This window comes from Zalophus californianus, chromosome 10 (assembly GCF_009762305.2).
Source record: "Zalophus californianus isolate mZalCal1 chromosome 10, mZalCal1.pri.v2, whole genome shotgun sequence".
In the NCBI taxonomy this organism is placed as follows: Eukaryota; Metazoa; Chordata; class Mammalia; order Carnivora; family Otariidae; genus Zalophus; species Zalophus californianus.
In genome coordinates, this window is record NC_045604.1 from 75767639 (window position 1) to 75785667 (window position 18029).

Consider the following 18029-nt stretch of genomic DNA (forward strand, 5'->3'; position numbering starts at 1 on the left):
GTCCGGGTTGTCACCTGTGGTTTGGACTGACCAGACTGGAGGTTCCAACAATCCCCCTCCTTGGGTTTGATGAATTTGCTAGAGCGGCTCACAGCACTCAGAGACACATTTTACTTACTAGATTAATGGTTTGTTACAAAGCACGTAAATCAGGAACAGCCAGATGGTGAGATGTGTGGGGCAAGGTGTGGAGAAAGGACACACCACTCTCCCCAAATCTCCAAGTGTTCGCTAACCCAGAAGTACTCTGAACCTCGTCTTTTGGGTTTTTTAGGGAGGCTTCATTACACAGACATGCTTGATTAAATCATTGGTTGGTGGTGATCAATTCACTCCAGCCCCTCTCTCTCCGCTCACATGTCCAACCCTCACATGGCTGGGACTCCTGGCAAGCAGCTCCCACCTTGCTTTCCAGCGTCCCTTAATCAGCACAGCAGGTATGGTTGAGAGGATTTTGTCATGAATATCAAGACTCTTATCATTTAGGAAATTCCAAGGGTTTTAGGAGCTCTGTGCCAGAAATAGGATGAAGACCAAGTATATACTTCTTATTATAAGCCACAACATTATAGCTTGAATGTGTGACAGTGTTCCCAGACCTTCAAATTCTGCTGATGAGAAATGAGGGACTCGGGACGTAGACCCTGTATATCCCCCCATAAATAGTGTACTAGCCAGGAAATATTGATCTCTAAGAGAAAAAATAAAAAAAAGCAGACCTCGATTTAGCTGCAAGCAATGACAGCAACATCAACTAGGTTGGATGGAAGAACAGGGGTGTCTCTAACTTTACAGAGAGCGGGGTTCAGTTTCGCTAATTTCTCTCCCCTTCTCCTACTAGCAGGGGAGCTTGGCTATTCACCCTGCTGGGTCAACGTCTTCCCCTTTGAGCATTTGCTGGGGTGCCAGGGTGAATACTCCCCTCCAAGGTGTCTGTAAAGATTAAATGAGATCAAAGCTATAAAACACTTGGCATGAAGTGTAACCTACGGTAAGCCAGCCAATCCAGGTCTTACAGACTTTCCGTTAATTCTGGGCTCCCTAGACCTCTTGTCTCCCACTAGAGTAACCACCTGTCCTGGCTTGCCTGTGACCGAAGGGTTTCCTGGGACGTGGAAATTTACTGATAAATTTCCTCAATTTGGCCACAGTGTGGGTATCCCACAATGTGGGACTTCCAGTACTAAAGTTAGGACTGTCCCGGGCAAACAGGGCTGGTCAATCACCCTTCCACTAATGCATATGTCCTGGATTTTCCCCCTTTGTTATGGACCATCTCGTGCCACCATAAAGAAATAAAACTCTATCCTTTTCTCTTGATATGACAACAGTGGTAAAATTTCCATTTAGGAGAGCCACGCTTCTAAATAAAACCTGTTTTATAAAATCATTCAACCCCTCAGGGATCTTTTTCATAGATGCCTTTAAAGAACACCCAGGAGTTGTACACAGGCATGCCTTTCTCCTGAAGTGATATATCAAAAATGCTGTCACCTACTCCAAGTTTTGACATTACACAGATCAATACCAAATTAAAATCACGTGGTAGCCATAATAGCTGCATTTTTAGGGATTTTTTTTTTAATCACAAGAAACATTCACCAAGGGGAAATTTTGGAATATATTGTGAGCATTATATATTTAAGGGTCTTAGTATTTTTGTAGAAATCAAAGGTCAAAATTAAAAGTAAACAAAATTTTAAAAATTTAATCACTGTGTCTATCACTTGAAAAATATCACCACCAGCAGCGAATGGCATATAAAACTGTTATAACACTAAAGAGGAGGATACAAAGTCAAAGAGGAGGGAAAAGGGAAGGGGAGAGAGAGAACAGAGAGCGAGGAGAGATACCTGGGGACAAGAGAGGAGGAACTTAAAAATGAAAGGAAAGAATTGGCAAATGAGAAGACAAGAGAGCAGAAGAGATGGGGGAGAGAGACAGAAAGTCCCTTGGCTGCGCATTCTCCACAAAACGCTGGGGAGCAGCTTCTTGCATTAAGACAGTGTTTTCCTGTTCTTTTGTTTTTAAATTACATCGCATTCCCCTTACAGAAGTTGTAATTTAAATTCCTTGATGAGATGTGGGGGATGCCTTTATCCTTTCAGTGGAAACATCGTTTATGCCTAGGAGGAGTGTAGCAGGAAAACTGTTTAGAAAATGCTATTTTAAGAAGTCAAGATTTCAAAAATGGCCATTATATCTACATTTTGGAAATTGCTGAAATGTATAAAAAATCAGGTAAAATTATATTCTGCATTTGCAATCCCTAACTCTTAAAAGCTTTTAATAATACTTATGAAAAAAATCAATGACTGTATCCCTGGCTTTATTCCTGGAAGGTTGTTGTAATGCTTTGAGGCACAGCAACCATACTGTGACCATGAGGATGAGAACCATGTTCTAAGGATGCATAAAAGAAATTCAGAAGTAATCTTGGTCCTCATGATACTGGGAATATGCTATATTACTCCCAGACTACCCAAACCCAAACACCTTTTTACATGATAAAAATGAACTCTGTCTTCCACTTCTGAATGTGAGGGCATAAGAGGGATGAGTCTTCATCTCACACTGTATAGCAAAGTATAAGAAGGTTGGATATACATATAACATATGGTGTATGTATAATATATATATGTATATATATATCACAACTACAGAAAAAAATCTCACAATATATCCACATCGACATTACAACTATGTTCATACATTCAGGTATCAAACAATAGATTCCACAGGTCTGGGATACTAGAGCAAAGGGAAAAATATGAGCTAATCTCTAGCCCTCTGCATTCTCCATGGAAGGAATATCTAGATTATGTTCACAGGGAGAGGAAACCCAAAAGACTGAGGATATAGAGATCAATAAATATGTGGGGAGGCTGATGAGCCTGGAGATTGGAAGGAACAGTTTTGGGAAGAAGGAAGTTACGCTGTTGGTCGAAGGGTGTGAAGTTTCAGGTATTTATAATGTTACTAAGCTCTAGAGCTCTAATATACGGCATAGTGATGACAGTTAATGATACTGTATTATGCACATAAAATCTGTTGAGAGTCAAACTTAACAGTTCTCATCACACATGCAAAAAATGGTAACTATGCAAAGTTGTGAATATGTTAATAAGCTTGACTGTAGTGATCATTTCACAACATATATATATATCAAACATAAAATATATATTTTATAATATATAGCCATACATAATTTTATATCTAGTTTATAATTATTATTTATATTATATAATGTATAATTTCCAATTATATATTATAATGTATATAATTTACATTTTTCACACTTGATCTTAGCTAAAAGGCTGAAAAGCAATAATTTATAATTTTTATAAATATAATAAAAAATGAATAGCTATGGGGCGCATGGGTGGCTCAGTCGTTAAGCATCTGCCTTCGGCTCAGGTCACGATCCCAGGGTCCGGGGATCCAGCCCCGCATCAGTTATGACAAGAAGTCTATTCTAAAACTCTTTTTTTTTTCTGAAATTAAGTTGCTGGAAGTTTGTAACAAAATCTTTTCCTCCTCTTAAAATAAGGAGGAGGAGGAGGGAGTTATACTGAAAACGAATGCCTCAAATCTGCATAGGGGCCCCCTTTGAGCCTTTACTGAGCATGAAGCCACATATGCAGAGAAGTCACAAAAGGCTAAACAAAGAATGGAGGAATTTTAAGCAGAACAATTCCCAGACACCATATAGTATGGGGAGATGTTCAAGCTTTAATCGGAAAAAAAAAAAGTGTCTTTGGTGATTACCTGGGGCATTCAGTAAAGACTCTGGAAGGATCATGACTTAGTAATACAGCTGAAGTACCTCTGAATTTAAGATTTTCCAATACTTGCCCCAGAAAAGCTGGATCATGAAACAAGTCTCAACAAATTTAAAAAGACTTGAACCTATAGATTCAAATGATCATAACCCCAACCCTGGTGGGATTTATCATGGAAACTGACAAGCTAATTCTATAATTTATGTGGAAATTCAAAGGAACTAGAATAACCAAAGCAATTTTGGAAATTAAGAACAGAGCTGGAAGACTTACACTACTTGGACTTACTAATTAAGCTATAATAATCAAGGCAGTGAATTGAAATAAAAATAGAATAAAAACTGTCTTAAGGATGAGTATATAAGTTAATGGAACCAAAGAGAGCATCCATAAACATAGTGCATATCAATTGATTTTCAACAAATATCCTGAGGCAATTCAGCGTGGGAAAGGATAATAGTTTCAATAAATATTACTGGAACAACTGGAGATCCATTTGGAAAAAGATGAACTTCACACTATATAAAAATTAACTAAAAGTGGATCATACCCCAGAAGCCAAAAGCTAGCATTATAAACTTTGTAAAAGAACAGTTATGGCTTTGGGGTAGACAAGTTTGCTTAGGACATTAAAAGCCTGAACCATAAATGAGAAACAATGATAAATTGGATTTGATCAAAATTAAAATCTTTGTTCTTTAATAGCCAGTGCTAAGAGAACAAAAAAGCAATAAAACTGAGGGAATATATTTGAATTTATATATTTTTCATACTGACAAATATTGAAACTACTTAAATATATACATATATATCTTCATCAGATATATATATATATATATCCTTGATTGAAAAATATCCTTGACTGATATATATAGACAGAGAGAGTGCCAGTAATAACCCAATAAAACAGACAAAAATTTCAGGTACTTCACAGAAAAAGATTTAAAATGACCAATAAGCACATAAAAAATGATCAATATTATTAGCTGGCAGGGGAATGAAAAATCAAACCAAAGTAAGATATCATTCTTTACCAGTTAGAATGGCTAAAATTAAAAACACTGTTAACACCAGTTGCTGGCAAGGATATAGAGCAATTGGAAATCCCAGGGAATGTAAAATGATGTAATGCTTGGAAAACATCTTATAAAATTAAAGATAAACTTACTCTTATGTCCCATGAATTCCATTCTTAGAAATTCATCGAAAAGAAATGAAAACATATGTCCACACAGAGACCCAAATGTCAACATTCATAGCACCTTTATTTATAATACTCTAAAACTAGAAAAAATTCAGTGGTCCATCAACAGATGAATGGATAAACAAATTGTGGTATATCCATGTAATGGAATATTATACAGCTGTGAAAATGGAATGAACTCCAGGCAAATACAAACATATCAAAATATTATGCTGACACAAAAAGCTACAAACTAAATGAATCCATTTATATGAAACCCTAAAAAACACAAAACTCATCTCGACTGATAAAAAAGCAGATCTGTGGGGGCCTGGAAGTGAGGGAGGAACCAGAGAATTACAGAGAAAGGTCACAATTGGGATTTTTGTGGCATGAGAATTTCTAGATATTGTGGTGGTGGTGACTGATATGCTCATATTTGTCAAACTCATGAAATACATGCTTAAGATGGGTAAATTTTATATATGTAAATCTCATCTCTAAGTTGACTGAAAATGCTGTGGAGAATTATGACCCAACAGCAAGTGCGTAAATCAGAATATGAGACAATATATAATTTGAACTTATCATTTATAGTAAACACACCTACACACACAAAGTTAAGACTGAAAGGAAAGAATCCAGAATAAAAAATTTTTAAATTATTTTTCATGGGCAGAATTTCAACAATTTTATTTCCTGTTAATTTTATGTTTTCTTCCATAAATGGTGTTAGTTTCATAATTTGGGAAAGTAATAGAATGATTTTCCTAAACACGATCATGTCCTATATCTCATGGTCGGTGCTTACCTTTAGGTTCCTGGTAATACCCAGTTTAGGTCTTGGATGACCCTAGTCACTGATTAGACTGACCAATGTTAAAATCTCTCCCATTTCATTGTTTGTGGTGGTGTTTTCTTCTCTGGCTCAGTAATCATTGGTTTCCAATATCACTTCCCCAGAACAAAGGCTGTCACTGGAGTGCACACATGTCACCCGGAAGGGACTCAAAAACACAGATTGCTAGGACCTCCCTCCAAGTTTCTGACTCAGTAGGTCCAGAGCAAGGAGAGTCCAAGTCAAAAGTGTAGTTCATGGGTATCACAAATTATTGCCACATGAAAATAAATGCTAGGTATTCAGTTCCTACTGTGTTTCAAAAAATGGGGCTTTGCGTAAGTTTTCTCACTCAGTCCAGAGAGTCCTAAATCAAGAAGTGGTATCATCCTCATCACAGTCTCCAACAAGAGAAAGAAAAATAACGAAAACCCAAGTATACATAACTATGTAGCACTATGCTTGAAAAAGCAGACTTAATTCATAATCTGTAGGAGCTACAAAAGCAATTTAAAATAATTGAGTAAACAATTGGCTTTTTTTTTTAAGGAATGTTCTGAGCTCATTATCTTTTTCCTATTTATTACTCTCATTACACAAGAGTCACTTCATCAATGGCACTTGAGGCTAAGCTTTAAACACAAGAATAGTAAACATAGCCGGTGATTCCCAGGGTCCTCCTGGTTCCATCTTGAGCTCTCCCAACAAAACACTTGGCATTGACTTATAGTAACAATATGTATTAAGTGCGTGCTGTGCCCGAACACCGTTCTAAACACTTCACATATATTGATTCACTTAATCTTCATACCCACATTGTAGGGCAGGTGGAGTGATCCTTTCCTTGCCTCTGTTTTTACATTGCATTTCTTGACTCTCTCGGTTTGGTGAGCCAACACCTTATCTAACTGCCTGGCCTTGGGTTCAACATGTTGACTTGACCACACATTCTCTTTCCATTTTAGCATTCCACCTCCCGGGAAACACCACAGTGGGAGAATTTATAGCAGTGGAACTTTATATTTAATGGGGAAAAATGGGGCTTAGATGAGAAACTCTTAAGAGTAATTTTGAAAAGCATATAATACCCCATCTCTGAATCCCTTAAAATAGTGGGAAGACCTCGGAGACTGAGTTTCCTAACTTATACTGGATGGGAAGTTGGACATGATTTTATTTAAACATCAAAGAAACAGAAAGATGACACCCTCATATAATGGGGGGAGTTGGGGGCATGTCATTCCTGTCGCCAGGACAGGTGAAGGAATGTGGCACCTGACTTCTGCTATGAACCTCTGAGTTCAGGAATGTTGGACTTGGTTTTGGCATTCAGCAGTTTGGGTTGGAGGCAATTTTTTTTATTTTAGAATTTCTTCCAGCTTTTTCGAGGTTTTAGTGAAAAATAAAAATCATGTGTATTTAAAGTATATCCATCACCTAATGAAGTTACCGTGTGTGTATATGTGTGTATGTGTGTTTGTGTGTGCGTGTGTGTTGAGAACTCTTTTGAGATCCACTTTCTTAGCAAATTGCAGGTCTATAATGCGTCATAATTAGCTATAAATATCATGCTGTACATTAGGTCCCCAGGACTTAACCATCTTACAACTGAAAGTCTGTATCCTTTGACCCATATCTCCCCATTTCCCCAAGCCCCAGCCCCTTGCAACCATCATTCTGCCCTCAATCAACCGATCTCTTGCAGCCTTCTTGACTGGGTGAGTATAAAGCATAATTTTAGGTAAAAATTTCCTCACCTTTTTTTTTTGTTTATACAGATTGCCCCTGGCCCCTCTTATGGAAAGGGAGAGATGTGTAAAGATGATGGAGATCTATAGATACAAAGTGGTTTTGGGTACACATAGAAAGGGGACATCACTCTGGGACTGAGGGCTCAGAGAATGATTTCATTTCAGATCTCTCATCTGAAATGAGTCTGGAAGCATGAGACTAGATCAAAAGCAGAGGAGGCAAAAGGAACACCAGGCAGAGAACCACATGGACAAACACACAGGGGCAGGAAGCAGCAGAGTGCATTCTATGAGAGACCCGAAATTCCATTAGCCTGGCTGGGGGGTAAAATGTGCGGCAAGAGATGAGCTGCAGAGAGGGTGAGAGCCAGCTCCTGAAAAGCCTCACGTCCCTTCATCTTGACTACTTGGCTACAGGGGAGGATGAGAGCACTATCTTCCAAGCAAGCCCCTTCCTGACCATCTCTGGGGAGGTGTGTCTTACACAGCAGGTCTGTGTGTGCAGCCAGTATTTGAAAAGCTTTTCCTTCATGTTTCTTGATAAAGAAGGTTTTGCAACATCACTCACTACATTAAAATGCTTTCTTAGCTTCAGGGGACTGAAAGCATTTTTATTATGTTCCAACATTATTTATCCTTCCTGTACACAAGAGTGAAAAGCTGAAATCCAAAGAGAAAAATCCCTCTAATGTCTAAAACACAGCCGTGGTCCATTTGTCTGATACTGCAGAGGTTGAGAGATGACAAAATATGTCAGAGGGGGTTGTGCCTGCCCCCACCTTCCCAGGGTAGGTAGATGGGTGGAGACACATATGCAGGGCAATGTCCGTGACTCAATGCGGAGTCCTCACACTCACCCTGGAAACCTCATTTCAACAGAACACACCACAGACCAGCCTTCCTCTGTGAAGCCCCATCTATCAGGTCACATTGTCCACAAGGTGCTCCAAGGCCAGTCTTTGATCAGAAAGATAATCATCTCTCAAGTGTGACAATTAAACAGTATCAGTAGGCACTCACGCATTCCCAGGAAATACACAAATTCCTACTGAATGACAGAAATTAATTTTTCGCCAACATCTCCAAATGGCCTTATGACTGAAACAATCCAAATCAACTTAAGGTAACCTGAGCGAAATCAGCATTTTTTGGACAACTCAGGAGTTGCTCCTATGTATTTCCGAAAGGGTTAGATAGACATCACAGAGGTTTTGTTAACACCCCTCAGGTGGAGGAGAGTGGTTGCTTGCTCATCATCATCTATCCACACTAGAGTCAGCTCGAATTGACTTTACCATGATGGGGGCCAGCTGTATACATCTATCCCAGCTAGAAATGGTTGAGCAGGAGCTATCTTCCACCTGGTCCCCAGATTCCAGGTTACTCTGTGTTTCGCTGATGCCTTGGTGGGTCAGCCATGCGTCTCCCCGGTCTTCCCACTCTTGTCCCGAGAGCAGGCTTGGTAGATTTCTCTCAGGCTTTCCACCTCCCGCACCCGCCCTGGTGCTGTCCCACTCTCCTGAGGACAAATTAAGCCACCACAGCCACCTCTGTGTGAGACCAGATGCCTCCTTGGATTTCACAAGAAATAAAGCACAGGTTCCCTAGAGCCTTGGATCCCCTCCCCTCGCTGGGACTTTTTCCTTCTACAAAAGGGTGTGTTGACTTCAGGAAGGGGACAGGGTACGGGGTCTTCCTGTGAGACTCAGCAGCCTCTAGCTGTAATTTGCTTTGCTTCTTCCTCTTCTGGAATCTTAGCCACTGCACATGGAGATAATTTCCCGCCTCAGTTCCTAGCATATAATCATGTGTACCTACAGTTTGTATTTCTTCCTTCACTTACTCATTCATCTATTCTCCACTCCCATTTCTTCCTCCATCAGCAACCACCAAATGTGGTTATGGTGTGTCTTTTGATTTGTAGGTTTCCTTGCAAAATGTATATGACCATTTTGTGCATGTGCATTTTAATTTATACAAATACTTTGGTCGTTGACTTAATTTGTCCTTTTTTTTTCCACTGAGCAAAAATCCTTGGACTTCCTTCCCATCTCTCATTTTGTCAGTCTTGGGAAATCTAATTTAGCTCAGGCAGTAGAAAATAAACTGGACAAAGCCTTGACATTTAATTCTAAGAGGCTTAGAATGAAGTTTCAATATTCTCTATGATCTCCCTCTCCTTGAGTAGTGGAGAACCAAGGGACAGGAACAGAAATAAGGGACAAAAAAAATTAATTTCAGAAAACAAAATCCCAGAAGTTAAAACTATAAAGAACTATTTTACCCCACGTGACTATTGGACAATCACACAGAGTCCAGCCTCTTCTAGGTGTTTTTTTATACCAGAGCACCAAAACATTTTCCTTGCTTGCATAGACCACCTTTCATACCATGATGTAGTACTGATGTAGTTTACTCTGATGCAAGGCTTTCCACCAGGGGACGCCCTGCAACCTAATCAACTGGAGCAGGCACATTCCCAGTTCTTGCCAGCCACACATTTGCAGACCATCTCTTGAGTCACTGCCTCAAAGGGAATGTAAATTAACACCTGTGTGTTGATTTTCACTAATCTTGCTCTCATCTGATGTCCAAGTTGGGTGAATTCTTGCCTATACTCCTAAGTGCAAATAATAATAAAACCACTGCATTAAAACAAAACCAAAGACTCTGGAATAAGACAGATCTAGTTCCTAAACTGGGCTCTGCACCTTACTCACAGTCATTTCTGCTCCCCACGCTCATTTCCTCAAAAGCAAACTACAGATAATTAACAGGGCTATAGTGAGGGGTAGATGAAATAATGTATATAAAACGCTAACACTTTACCTAGCACACAGTGAGCACGAGTGTTAACGCTTACTATTTCCTACATTATTCAATGACCTTTGTTTTACCCACTTCATTGGTATGTAACTCATCTCGAGAGCGACTGGGAAATGTAATAGGATGAGAATCCAGTGTGTTGTGTGACATTTTTTCCACGGAAGGAGAAAAATGGCCTCCTTCTAAGGAAGGGCCTTCACCTACAGAACAGCTTTAAAATACTGTGCCAGGCACTGCAAGCAATTCTAACACATGAAGTCTGAGATGTCAAGAAAACCTTGGCAGGGCTATTTCTCTGGGGGCCCTAGAGGATTCGAACAGGTGCACAGTCTTGACCTTACACAGCAACGGCACTATTTTTCTCAAGCATGAAGCATGACTGCACACTTCGTATAAGACCTGGAGGCCATGGCCCCAGGAAATTGGAAGCTTGGAAAATAAGCGCTCAAAAGGCGAAATGCTTCATCTGGTTATTAGAGGAAGAGAGAAAAATGTTTGCCAGGAGTAGGGCCTCCAATATCCATGTGGATATGCTGAATGCACCCACCACGGTGTCCTTGGCTTGTTGTTCGAACTGAATCACCCTGTGGGAATGGAGACCAGGGTAGGAGCTTCCTATCCTTCATCACAGAGTTCCGCTGATTGTGATAGGGGCACACGTGAGGCACAGGTTTTAGCAGTTTCTCCCCGGATTATTAAAAAAAAGTGTATTCAAACAGAAACAAGGGAATCATAAAGAAATGTAACAGTCTTCCATAATCCTATCACCAAGAGACAGTAACCGATCAACTCCTGCTGTGGGCTTTCTCCGTCTTCCTCCATCTTCAAACAACCTCATCCAGAGATATTTCTACACCATAAATATTACCTTCTTAAATTATATAGGGCAATGACTCCTAGTAAATTTACTGAGTTGCAGGACCATCACCATAATCCAGTTCTAGAGCATTTTGATCACCCCCACTTAGATCCTTCATGCCCATTTAGAGTTAATCTCTGTTTCCTTCCCAACCCCAGGTAACCACTGATTTCTGTCCCACCTTTAGAGATCTGCCTTTTCGGAGGAATTTCTTAGAAACAGACTCCTGCAACATGTGGCATTCTGTGTCTGCCCTCTTTCACTTAGCAACATGTTATGAAGGTTCATCCACGATGTAGCATGAATCAGTACTTCACTCCTTTTCATGGCTGAGTAATACTCCAGTGTGGAAACAGCACATTTTCTTTCTCCGTTCATGTCCACCCACTGGTGGACATTCAGATTGTTCTGCACTTGGGGGTTACTATAAATTGTGCCTCTAAGAACACTCATATGCTGGTCCTATGTTTTGAACCTTCCAGAGGAAACACCACGGCATGGGATTGCTGGGTCATCTGACAAACACCTTTCACTTTTTAAGACACTGTTATGCCAAGTGGCTGCATCACTTTCCATCCTCAACGGCAACGTAAGGTTCTCACCTCACCTCCTTGCCAACTGCTTATTGTCTGCCTTTTGGATGACACCCCTTCCAGGGGGCGTGGAATCTTTGTTCCTCTGCATGACTTGATTTAATCGAAGGACTCATTAGGATGTAAGCCTCAGAAATCCTTCCCTACCTTATCACATAAGCCAATAGGTCATGTTTTTCTGCTCGTCCACAGTTTTGCTTTCTCTTTACTCAGTTTTTCCCGCTCTTCTCTCCATCAACATACTCAGTGCGTGAATACATATTGTGGGTGTCATGGTTTAAAGTATTCTGACTCAACCTGGTACAGCAATTGCTGCACAGGTGGGATGTTCTCCCTTCTTATGCCCACGCAGGTCTTGCTAATCATTTCTGCTGGGTGCACGCAAGACCTCAGAATCCTTTTCAGCACAGAGTTCCAAGCGGCTGTTATCCACCAATTAGCAATGACACAAAGGGTGGACTCAATTTATCATGCTTAATATAGAACGTTCTGTACATGGCTTTTTCATTAAATTTATATCATAAGTATGCTAAATATTCTTCATAAAAATAACTTTAATGGTCTGTAATATTCCATCATATAAATAGAGTATAATTTATTTAACCATTCACGTATTTTGAATATGTAATATCTCACTGGTTTATTTCCATTATAAATAATGCTGCAGTGAATATATTATATATTTATATATCTTCAAAGTGGAATTATTGGATCAAAGAGTAAAAAGGTTTTTGAATCTCTCAATGCATCACGAGGGTGTTCTCAGAGAATAATGTTAGTTTTTGCCCCATTTTTATAAGGGATGGAGATCCAGGCTGGTAATAGCTCAGACTTCTCCTGAGATCCTGGAAAGACTGTAGAGTTTTCTTAAGTTCTTATTTAGCCCTTAGAATTGATGTGACCGTCCCTGGAAGTTCTTCCTTGGTTTATCAGGGAAATAAACCTGTTTTGGTTTTTCTATTCAAAATGGCAAGGATATTATTTCTTCCTTATTTACTTGTTCTTTGCTAAATTCCTATCCCTAAAAATACCCTTCAAAAGATGGTAAAAGAGCTCAAATTCCAGGATCTGTTGAGTGTGCTCTTAGGAGGATGCACACAGGGAACTGGATACAGTGGGTAGAGCTGGCTTCTTCCTTGGGGAAGAGAGACTGGGCTTGGCCCGGTGTCCTGCCTCCCCAAGAGGATTCCAGCATGGAAACAAACAGAAAAGAAGCTGCTACACACAACTTTGAGGACACAGGCCACCCCAGAGGGGTGAGATGGCTCCCCCTGACACAACGCTGCATGCTCTGGTTTTACTTCCGGCTTCCAGGAATGATGGCCAGTTCTGAGTCAAGTCCCAGTTGCTCTGGGTCCCCTGCATCAAGGGCTGTGTATGTCACCTCTCCCTGGGGTCTGAACAAGACCATTACAGATCATCCAGGGGCATACTTGTGGGCAGTATGTTTCCATCAGATGCTTTCCCCTAAAATCCTCCTCCTCCGTTTAGTAATACACCTCTAGCTCTCTCTCCCTTGGCCTCTCTTAAAAGAGTTCAAGCAAACCCATGTAGCAAAATGTCTGTTACAAGAAGTGTCATTGTTATTCTCCACTCTTGAAGGCAGGATGATGGCAAACTTAATGTAGCCATGATTTAGAGTTTACCTAGTCAACCGAGGTTAGGGCAGAAAGCAAGTGCCAGGAGGCTAGGGTGCTGCACTACTGATTACTATACCCTCAAAACGTAGCAGATGTTCTAGAAAGATTGTTGAGTGAATGGGACAATGTATGTAAAGATTCTTAGTAGGCTTAACACAAGCAAAAGCATACCGTTGATATAATTTCACTCCACCAGAAAGGAGCACTGATGTCCTCTAAGAGACATGTGCAAGAATGTCTGCCATCACTTAAAAGATCTGAAACTATTCATAATCCTAATTTTCCTCAACCATAGAATGGGGTCAGTACATTGTGATACATTTTTTAAAAATAGGATGATACACAGCAATACAAATAGAACTAATCACAACAAGAAAATATCACCATGGAGATAATATTGAATAAAAGAAGTCAGACACAAAAATGTATAGGTTGCACTTTCCCACCTGGATGAAGTTCAAAGACAGGCAGACATGGTATAGTTGTCTACACTGTGGAACTGACCCTCCCATGCAGCAGGAAGTTTGCATGTAACTGCTGAACGCCACCCCCCCCCCCCAAAATGAACAACTAACAACCTATGATTGACCAGGAACCTTACGGAGAACATAAGCAGTTGATTGACACATATGTTGTTATATATATTACATACCAGATTCTTACAATAAAGCAAACTAGAGAAGAGAATATGTTATTAAGAAAACCATAAGGAAGAGAAAATACAGTGATGGGACTGTACTGTATTTATCCAAAAAATACCCGCATAGATGTGGACCCACGCAATTCAAACCCATGCAGCTCAAGGGCAACTCTATTTGGTGATAGAGATCAGAAGAGTAACCTTGGGGCTGGCAGGGGGGAGATACTGACTGGTATGCAGCAAGAATCAATAGCTGAACCTGTCCCATATGTTGATTTGAGTGTTATTTCTATGGAAGCATACCTACATATGAACTTGATTTACATATCCTGCCGTATGTAAGTTCTATTTCAATTTTTTAAAAGTGTGCTTCCTAGTACGGCATCCCAGCTTTTCCTGACCTGACTCCTACCTCCCTCGGGGCTCGTATTTTGCTAAGCATATAAGCATATTTCGCTACTTATTGCTAACCAGTAAGTCCCTGAATACACACCACGTATTGCCTCACTATCAGGATTTTGCATGTTCTATTTCTTTCTCGCTACTCCTTTAAGCCTGAAAAACTGCTCTATAATCTTCAAATACCATTTTAAATGTCATTACTTTTCAGGATAATCTCTTTGTCACCTTTCCCCCAAGACTGCATTAGCCAGGTGCGCCTCTTTTCACCTTCTCAGCGGAGTATTTACTCTTACCCCAAGCTGAATCAAAACTGCGTGTTCTAGTCTGTCTCTCCTACTAGATTCTGAAGTCACAAGGGCAGGGACCCTCTGCTGAGTCCCAGCTTACAGTACCTTGCCAGGCACTGAGCAGGGCCACAGTCAGTGCACGTTGGACTGAATTCTGAATCTCTCCTCTGGCAACGAGATGTAGCATCAAGAGCCCGGATTTTTCTCCTCCCAAGAGTGTTGGGTGTTTGTAGGGCTCTTGCTAATGCCACACTGACATGTTCTTTGCAAAGGGCCTGTTGGAAAATTAGATCAGGTGGCTTCCCCACTGTAACATATGACACTTTTCTAATTAGGGCAATGTTTAATTTACTGTCTCATGGCTTTTTGAATAAATATAAATTGTCATACTAAAGTGACAGGTGTAAAACCCAGGATGGCTGTGTTAGAGAGGTTAATCTGCTGTTAATCAAATCAGTTCTGCTTGACTTTCTCCCGGGGAGTGAGAGATAATGGTCCTGTTTAACTGGAGATTAGCCAGCTTTTGGCTGGAAATCCCTCTGGGCTCACCTGAGCCTCTTTGTGTCTGTTCAGAATGAAGATATTCAAATGTGCCAATAATTAAAGTTAGGACCTTCTCTCTCCTTTGGCATCCCATGAAGTGAGGACATTTTCCATTGGGCCTTTCCATTTACCAGAAGAATTTTCCTCTTAATCCAATGAGTTCTGGAATATTCTAGAATATTACTACCCTCCCCCACAAAATTCTGAATTCCTGCCAGCAGTAGAGTTGGAGTTGTCCATTCCTATTGCTGCTCACCACAGCAAAACTGGGGTACTTGGGGCATGATAGGGAGGTGATCTTGTCCTCGATGTGGCCCATGAAAGTATCTCTGGCTAAGGAGAGGTTCTAGGCAGAAGCCAATGAAATTGCTGGCACCAGGAATTATGAGATTGGGACACACAAGCAGAATTGATTTGGGGTCTAGGAGACCAAGTAGGGATTCTCCTTAACCTTTGTGAGGACCCCATCATGGCTTTCGTACTGTAAGAACACCCATGCTTTATAACCTCAGGGATCTGCAGCCTTAAGAGCACTGGGCTTCTTAAAGGTGTCAGAGCAAACATCAACACTATGATTGGCTCCAGCCCAAGCATGAGGCAACCATGCTTGGGGGCTTTGCAGGCAACCAGGCAAAACAGATACGAATGAGAAGGGCTGCCCTATTCTGAGCTTCCCAGAAATATCTTACGAAGATTTTGGAGAGAGTGAGGGCTTCATTTTGCAGATAGTGGAGAAGCAAACAAAATATGAATCACTATTCATTTGAACAGCCCAATAAAGGAAGGTAATGTAATGAATGGCATGACTAAGACTGAAGGGTACAGAATCGGAGTGCTGGGTGTGAATGCTAGTTTACTATACAAGTTATGTAGCTATGAGCAAGTCACTGAAGCACTCTGAGTCTCATTAGTCTCACATGTAAAATGGGGCTGTTTTGAATACATAATATGCACAATGTGCTTAAAACTGTGCCTGGCTATAAAGTCACTAAATAAGCCTTAGTCTTCACCATTATAATCTCCATCATTATCATGAATTCATCATCATCACCATGATCACCATCATCATCACTGCTATCAACATCACCCCCAGCATCACTACCATCATCGTCAGTATTAATACCCATAGAATGATGAGGACTGAGGAAATTTAAATTACATTGGTATTATCACCTCCACTTTATAGATGAGGAAAGCATTGACCAGAAGCTTGCCTGAACCACAGAGATGAAGACTGGAGCTAGAATCTGAGCTCAGTTTTTTCATGTGCTAAAACCCAATGTTCTTTCCAAAGAGAGGGTTGGTTGATACAGAGCAAAGAGCATCTGAAAGAGGACAACAGTGAATAATGTAAATTATATGTCCCCATTAATTTAAGATATGGCATTATTACACAGTTGGTGGGTTTCAAAAGAAAGAACATGTTCCTAATTACTTGAATTTTGAGATTTACTTTTTTATGTCCCACCTATAGATTAATGATGTAATAAGAACAGACATATTCTTACATCTTTCCAGCTAACACTGCATTGTTAATCTCCCTGGTGACCCTGAATTGTCTCTGGATTTTCGGAGAGGCGAAACAATGTATCCACTTATTCTCCCATAACTCAGCCTGAACGTAAAACAAATAACTGGGTTGACACATCTGAAGTGGTGTGTCGTGGGCAAAACAAGGAAGCAAGACCGTCCTGCTCTTCTATTTATGGACTATAAACCCTTTACGGTGGCATTGATGAAGGGTTTATAGTCAGTACACAAGCTGGTTACACCATAAATTGTAATGTTATATGATAAACTGGGACTTTATAGCAGTAGTAGATATCAAAGAAAAAAATGAGTTGGAGTCTGAAAGGATCTATCATTGAAGATACTTGCTTCGAGTTTAAATATTCAAGCTTGTTTTTGTCTTCATTTCGTTCAAGCACTGGATAATTCATGTTCTTCTGGGTGGGGATTTATAGGTTTACCTAGAGATCAACTCTGTTAAAAAGAGAGAGAGAAAGAGAGAGAGAGAAAGAGAGAGAAGGTGCCCTGAATGGTGAACAGCATAGTCATGATGTGGATAATAGAAGGGAAACACTGAATTATTCAAGCATCTGGGTTTTCTATTTTTATACTGGCAGATGACAGGTAAGGCTCCCCCCCGCCCAGTTTGGTGCCTGCTAATATGCCACTGTTATAAGACATCTCCGTTACTATATCGAGAAACAGAAAATATTTACAAGGGAAACGTGTTGAACATAAGTTAATTGGCTCTAGTTTACATTAAAGCTAAAAGCGGTAAAATGTCAACAAATGTTAATTTCCCGGCCTCTCTAATGGGCACATACTCCTTCAGTTCCCAATTCTGTCCTTATTCATTACCGAACCGAAATTGCTAATATTTACTTATTACTTATTTATATTTTCATTTGAAAGTAAAAATAAGCTCATTTGCCATAATAACAGCTTAATATTTCCAGCGCTAAGAAACTGTCTTTTTAAGGATTTCTATTAATGGCCTCTCAAAGAAGAAATCAGAGAGTTTTCACTTTTTGCATAAGGAGTCTGAGGAAAGTATCATTAACTTAGAACATGATCATCATTCACTGCGGGGCTTACTTGGTGCTCTGGAAAATAAGGTGCCCTGAATTCACAGAGAAAAGGAATGGCTTGTTACTGGCTGAGGGCTAAAAGCAACCT

The 18029-nt window shown here is 40.2% G+C and overlaps 1 long non-coding RNA gene across 1 annotated transcript in view; it reads right to left on the reverse strand.

Annotated features, from left to right (window-relative positions):
* LOC113931847 overlaps positions 1-15463 on the reverse strand; it is a 33999-nt gene extending 18536 nt beyond the window's left edge. The window contains exon 1 of the long non-coding RNA XR_003522890.1: positions 15351-15463. This is a non-coding gene — a long non-coding RNA (uncharacterized LOC113931847). The remainder of the gene's footprint in view (positions 1-15350) is intronic.
* Between the last annotated feature and the right edge of the window lie 2566 nt (positions 15464-18029).